Below are 7500 nucleotides of genomic sequence, written 5' to 3' on the forward strand. Positions count from 1 at the left end.
GAAAGAAAGGAAGAAAGAGGAAGTAAGTAAGTAAGTAAGTAAGTAAGTAAGGAAGGAAGGAATATGGTAAACAAGATGGATACGCCTTCTACTATGTAACAACAACAATAACACCTGCGAGTCTCTTAGATGATTGGAAATAACATGAGACTGATGTCGTAGATTGGAACATAATGAAACCTCGGCCCCTTTGTGCTTCCGTACATAACGACATGTTAACACATGCGTCAGCCACTGTGCAACGTCTCATATATACATACATACATGTTCTCGGCTTTGCACGCACACACACACACACACACACATATATATATATATATATATATATATATATATATATATATATATATATATATAACCGTAGATGATATACACAGATAAAAATGCAGACATAGATGCATACATGTATACAACGTTGTGAGTATGGATGCATGTACGCACACACACACATACACACACACACACACTAATCTTATGTATATGTGTGTATGCGCATGTGTGTCTATATAAATATTCATGTATTATACGCACACACACTCTGTGTATCTATGTGTATATATATGTGTGTATATATATATATATATATATATATATACATGTATATACATACCTATATATATATATATACATGTATATACATACCTATATATATATATATATATATATATATATATATATATATATATATATATATATATATACATGTATATACATACCTATATATATATATATATATATATATATATTGATACGTACAGACACATACTTGTGTGATAAAGATGTGTGTGTACGTGTATGGAAGTTTCTACGTATGTATGTACATACTTACGTACATAAATATATATAGAGAGTTGTTGTTGTTGATGTTGCTGCTGCTGCTGCCATTAGTTTGACGCGCAAGATGAAAGCAAGGTCTAGTTCGGTAGAGAGCGTTAGTGAGAGATGAGGTAACAAGTGCACAGAGAGAGTGGTTGAAGGGAAAAGGAAAAGAAGATGTAAGAAAATGGAAGGGTAAAGAATATATATTGAGAGAAGGGGAAGGGGGAGAGAGAGAGAAAGAAGAGGGAGATGTAAAACAAAGATGTGAGAAGAGAGAGAGAGAGAGAGAGAGAGAGAGAGTGACTAAAAGGCTGAAACCCTATGAGGTGAATAGAAAAATGTGGGGAGGATAGAAGACAGTAGTATATATTAGAGGAGGAGAGAGATGGAGAGAGATGGAAAGAGATGGAGAGAGGAATGGAAAAGAGGGGGAAGAAAGAGGGGGGAAGAAAGAGGGGGGAGAGGATGACGAGAAATGAAACCAGTGAGTGAGACATTGTATAACAGTGAGATGATGAGAGGTAGAGTGTGCTAGAAAGAGAGAAGGATGAAAGGAGAAAGAAAGAAAGAAAGAAAGAAAGAAAGAAAGAAAGAAATAAAAGAAGAAAGAAAGAGAGAAAGAAAGAAAGGAAGAAAGGAAGAAAGGAAGAAGGAAAGAAAGAAGGAAAGAACGAAAGAAAGAACGAAACAAAAAAGAGAGACATAGAAGAGGAGAGAGAGAGAGAGAGAGAGAGAGAGAGAGAGAGACAAGTGCGTTGTAAAATGAAGGCAGAGGAGGAGAGAAGTAGACAGAGAGAGACAAGAAGACAAACAGACAGACAGCAAGACAGAGAGACTGGTTAGAAATGTAAATTGAAGGTGATAAATTATGCATATGTGTGTGTGTATATGAATATATGTATTGCTGCTTGTGAACACACACACGCACACACACACACACACACACACACACATGCGAATACTTCGGTGCAGAACATGGCGGGAAAAATAGCCCCCCAGATACAAAAGATAAGATATAGTGTTTTATTGTAGCTGAAAAAAACTGATGATCGATTTAGTGAAACTCTGAGTAACATATTTTGAAGTTCTTTAGTTTCAATAAAACTACATGTATGGGTGTGTGTATGTGTGTGTGTGTACGTGTGCGTGTATGTGCATGTGTGTGTGTATGTGTGCGCATGTTTGTATGTGTGCGTGTGAGTGCATACATACTTATATATATAGGCGCAGGAGTGGTTGTGTGGTAAGTAGCTTGCTTCCCAACCACATAGTTACAGGTTCAGTCCCACTGCGTGGCACCTTGGGCAAGTGTCTTCTGCTATCACCTCAGGCCGACCAAAGCCTTGTGAGTGGATTTGGTAGACAGAAACTGAAAGAAGCCCGTCGTACATGTGTGTGTGTGCTTGCGTGTGTGTGTGTCTGTGTCTGTGTTTGTCTCCGAACATCGCTTAACAACCGATGCTGGTGTGTTTACGTCCCCGTAACTTAGCGGTCCGGCAAAAGAGGGAGACGGAATAATATTAGGCTTACAAAGAATAAATCCTGGGGTCGATTTGCTCGACTAAATGCGGTGCTCCACCATGGCCACAGTCAAATAACAAACAAATAAAAAAATAAAAGAATAAAAGAATATATGCTTATATACTCACATTCATAATATAAATACACATATATACATAAATGCATATATATATATAAATAGAAATCGAAATATATGCGTGTTGTGCGTGTGTGTGTGTTATTATTACTGCGGCATCATGTCTCATAAGTTGATAACATCGTGAAGATATTTTCTGGACAACTACTTACGACATGAGTCCCCTGCTTTTTGGTATTGACGAGAAAGAAACTGCACCGTACGTAAAAGTAGTTGTTGTTGTTGTCACTCCGTTGCTTACGACGTCGAGGGTTCCAGTTGATCCGATCAACGGAACAGCCTGCTCGTGAAATTAACGTGCAAGTGGATGAGCACTCCACAGACACGTGTACCCTTAACGTAGTTCTCGGGGATATTCAGCGTGACACACAGTGTGACAAGGCTGACCCTTTGAATTACAAGCACAACAGAAACAGGAAGTAAGAGTGAGAGAAAGTTGTGGTGAAAGAGTACAGCAGGGTTCGCCACCATCTCCTGCCAGAGCCTCGTGGAGCTTTAAGTGTTTTCGCTTAATAAACACTCAGAACGCCCGGTCTGGGAATCGAAACCGCGATCCTATGACCGCGAGTCCGCTGCCCTAACCACTGGGCATTGCACCTCCACACGTAAAAGTAGACATTCCACAAAATCTACATCGATTGTTGCATTTCGGTGTTTTACACATAATCCTAGTAACTTTTCACGTTTGAGCTCACCTTCTTTTAACCCATTAAGTCCCAGATACTTAACTTTCTGAATATTACTTAAAAATTTTTACAGATGATTGAAAACAGGATAAACTGAAAAAAATAATTATTAAAACTTCTTTATTTCAAGTAGAAATGGAAATACTCGGTGTCCTATAAAAAAGACACTGAGGAAACGTGATATAGCTTATTTAATGTTTTCATTAAACGCTGACTTATCTGACATAAACCGTCTTAATGTTTCTCTCCTTCCCTCTATCCCAACTTCCTTCCCTCTCGCCCCCCCCCTCTCTCTCTCTCTCTCTCTCTCTCTCTCTCTCTCTCTCTCTCTCTATCTATCTATCTATCTCTACCTATCTATCTGTTTGTCTTTCATCTGTTATTTGTTTCAGTCAGTAGACTGTGGCCATCTTGCGGTACTACCTTCAAAAATTTTTGTCGAACAAATCGACGCCAACACTTACTCTATCAGCCTTTTTTGCCGAACTCCTAAATTATGGCGAGGTAACCACGCCAACGCCGATTGTCAAGGCGGGTGGCGGCAATCACAAATACAAAGACACACACCCACATCCGCGCGCGTGTGCGCACGCACACGCACACACACACACGCACACACACACACACACACACACAAATAGATAGATAGTTAGATAGACAGGCAAACAGGCAGACAGACAGACAGACAGATAGATAGATAGATAGATAGATAGATAGATAGATAGACAGGCGGGCAGACAGACAGGCAGACAGGCAGGCAGGCAGGCAGACAGACAGGCAAACAGATAGATAGAGAGTTAGATAGATAGATAGATAGATAGATAGATAGACAGACAGACAGACAGATAGATAGATAGATAGATAGATAGATAGTTAGATAGATAGATAGATAGATAGATACATTTCTTTTATTAGCCACACAGGGCTCAACGAAGATGGGACAAATACAATGTAGAGCTTTTCTTTTTGGGAGGGGGCAGGAAGGAAAAAAAAAAAAAAAAAGTGGTGGTGTCGATCAAAAGGGATCGTAGGAAGGGAAAAAGGGGGAGTTCGATCAAAAGGGATCGAAAAAAAAAAAAAAAAGAAAAGGCCGATCAATAGGGATCGTGTATCACACAGTAATGTTCTCGTGTAAAAGAGGGGAGGACAGTTTAGGTTTAGCCGTGGAAGGAAAAGCCTACGGAAAAGATCACGGTAACCTTGGTCAATATTCTCATTGAAGAAACTATAACAGTAAGTGACTCTCTTTTGCCTTTTTGTTTTATTTTATTTTTTTTGTTCATAGGGTTATGCTCAAGATGGCTCCGTCGTTCACATGTGCCATCCTTGCTACATTCACCCATCTTTTTTTGAAGCATTCACTAGACAAGACTTCCCTTTCTACTCTCACCTTCCTCTTCAGGTGATACTTGAAGAAGTTGATGAGAGATTGCCCAGAGAGGAAAGTCTTTGTCTCTAGACCTTTCAGACGCGTCCACCATACACATTCTTTCGCCATAGCCACAAGTACGATGAAAATAGCTCTTCCTTCCCGTTTAAAGGAAGGAGGCGCGACAATATTCACGATAGACTCGGCTGATAGACCGACTCGTCCCACACGCGATAGCAGTTGTTCGACGTAAGCCCACAGCTCGGAAATGGTGGGACACTGTACGAGTGCGTGCAGAACGGTTTCGTCGCTCTACCGGCATCTCGGACAGGTCGGCCCCGTGTTTCTCGAGCCATGCCTGTAGAGCTTATCCCGAACGGGTAGTGCTTCTCGATAGCACTGCCAGGCCAGGGATCTCTGGAAGTTGTCCATAGGTCCCGGCCCGAAGGTCGTCTTAAACAGGCGGGTCAGGTATTCCTCGTCGACGCCCAGGTTCGCCCTGAGATCGTCATCGTACCTTCCCTCCACTAATCCACTATAGAATGCGTTAGTTGTGATGCAGTCGCTCAAGGTTGACCCGGGTTGTTGGAGTTGCCGAAGAGCAGCGCGACACTCGCGGTGCCATAGATAGATAGATAGATAGATAGATAGATAGATAGATAGATAGATAGATAGATAGATAGATAGATAGATAGGTGCACTCGGAAATCATCATCCGAAAATTGCTTCCTCTTCAAAAAAGACTTCATGATTGGAAAGAGTTTGAAGTCAGATGGTGCGAGGTCGGAAGAGCAAAGGGGATGAGGAATGATTTTGTAAACTGGAGTGTTGTCTTGGCGGACTCTTTTGGTCAACATGCCATGCCTCTCTGCTTTGACGGCGTCCCGCAATTTCTTCATCAGAGAAGCATAATATGCCCCGATAATTGTGACGCCCTTTGCAAGAAAATCCATCATCACTACTCCGCGCTGGTCCCAAAAGATTGATCTTCCCATCCATACGTACATAGATAGATAGATTAATAGATACATACATACATACATACATACATACATACATACATACATACATGCGTATATATATATATATATATATATATATATATATATATATATGTACGTGTAATTTGTTCTTTCTTAGTATAGGCTACGAGATAGTGACATGTGTAATATTCTTTTTATAATCTATTCCTGACTGACATATGCTTGGTTATGTTCGGCGCGCGGTTGAATTAGATGCGGATGAATACAAAATGCGGTATTTGGGGTTTCTTGGAGGGTGTCACATGATTTTGAGTTTACTTTAAACGTGGCAGCTAGTGAATTTAGCCTTATAAGATTCACGTCAACCGTCACCACGAGCTCGAATTTGTTAAATGTTGTAATATTTCATTTAATTTCCCGCGGGCGAAACTATTTACACACATTCTTTGTTCAAAATCGCGAGCGAGTCCATCATCGCTGTAGAGGCCTACGCTAATGCCATGCAATGCTATCGAATCAGAGACGTTATAATTACCAACAAACTTCTTATCTATTTATCTAAGCTTGGTGCTAATCATGTCATTAAGAATCGGTCAAACATTACATTTTCTTTACTGCTGTACCTACGCATTGTCACTCTATTACTATCAACACCTTTCGCCCACCCTTTCTTTCCCTCCTATTTCTCTTTCATCGCTTCCTTCTCGTTCCTTTCTTTTCCTCAATCCCCCCCATATATATATATATATATATATATATATATATATATATATATATATATATATATATATATATATATATATATATATATATATATATATGTATGTGTGTGTGTGTAGACACATACATACATATATATATATATGGACTTATGTGCGTGCGTCTGTATATATGTATGTATATCTGATTCCCTGTTTCTCTTCTCTCGCATAAACAACATCGTACTCATCATTAACATTATCAACACCGCTGCTCTCCACCACCACCGCTCACACACACGCAACCACAAAAACAACAACAGCACCATACCACCACCACTGCAATTACGTCCAGACACCACCATCCTCATCACCACCACCACCCAAATAATAATAATAATAATAATAATAACAATAATGATAATATTCACCACCATCAGCATCATCATTAGCAGCATCATCTGAATGTACGGAGATATAAAGAGAAAAGCTGTATTAATTAAGGCAGTGGTGTGGTAATAGTGGCACAGAGAGAAAGAGAACGGGGGAGTGGAAAGAGTGGTCGAGGGTTCGAGCTTGGGTATAGGTTAGGGTTTAGCAGGAGTGGAGGGCGAGAATATAAATGGAAGTAACGATACAAGCGACTTTCTAATAACATTGAGTTTAATTTGACTTCAGCACATCGCCTTCATTCCCACCAGGAACATACACAAACAACACATGCATACACATACATACACACGTACATACACAGACATACATACATTCATACATACATACACATACATAATACATGCCTACATTTATACATGCATATATATATATATATATATATATATATATATACGTACATATATATATATATATATATATATATATATATATACATACACTCGTACATACACACACATGTATATATATATATATATATATATATATATATATATATATATATATATGTCTCTGTGTGTGTGTGTACGTATGTATGTATGTGTGTATGTATGCATATACGCACACATATACAAATGCATATATAAATACACACGTGTGCTTTATATGAGAATGTACGTGGGGACACTCACGCACAGGTCGCATAACCATTCCACCCAGCCACCATATCCACCGCCACCACCATCAAATACCACCACCTCCATCGCCATCATTAGCCAGCGACCAAAGAAAGAACGACTACCGATCGGCTAATGTTTACACGTAAGGGACTTCTTATATAGGCACGCAAATACACATACACAACAACACATACGCAACCACGTGAATATAGTTATAC

The sequence above is a fragment of the Octopus bimaculoides genome, chromosome 23 (genome assembly GCF_046866305.1).
Source record: "Octopus bimaculoides isolate indiv1 chromosome 23, ASM4686630v1, whole genome shotgun sequence".
Taxonomy (NCBI): Eukaryota; Metazoa; Mollusca; class Cephalopoda; order Octopoda; family Octopodidae; genus Octopus; species Octopus bimaculoides.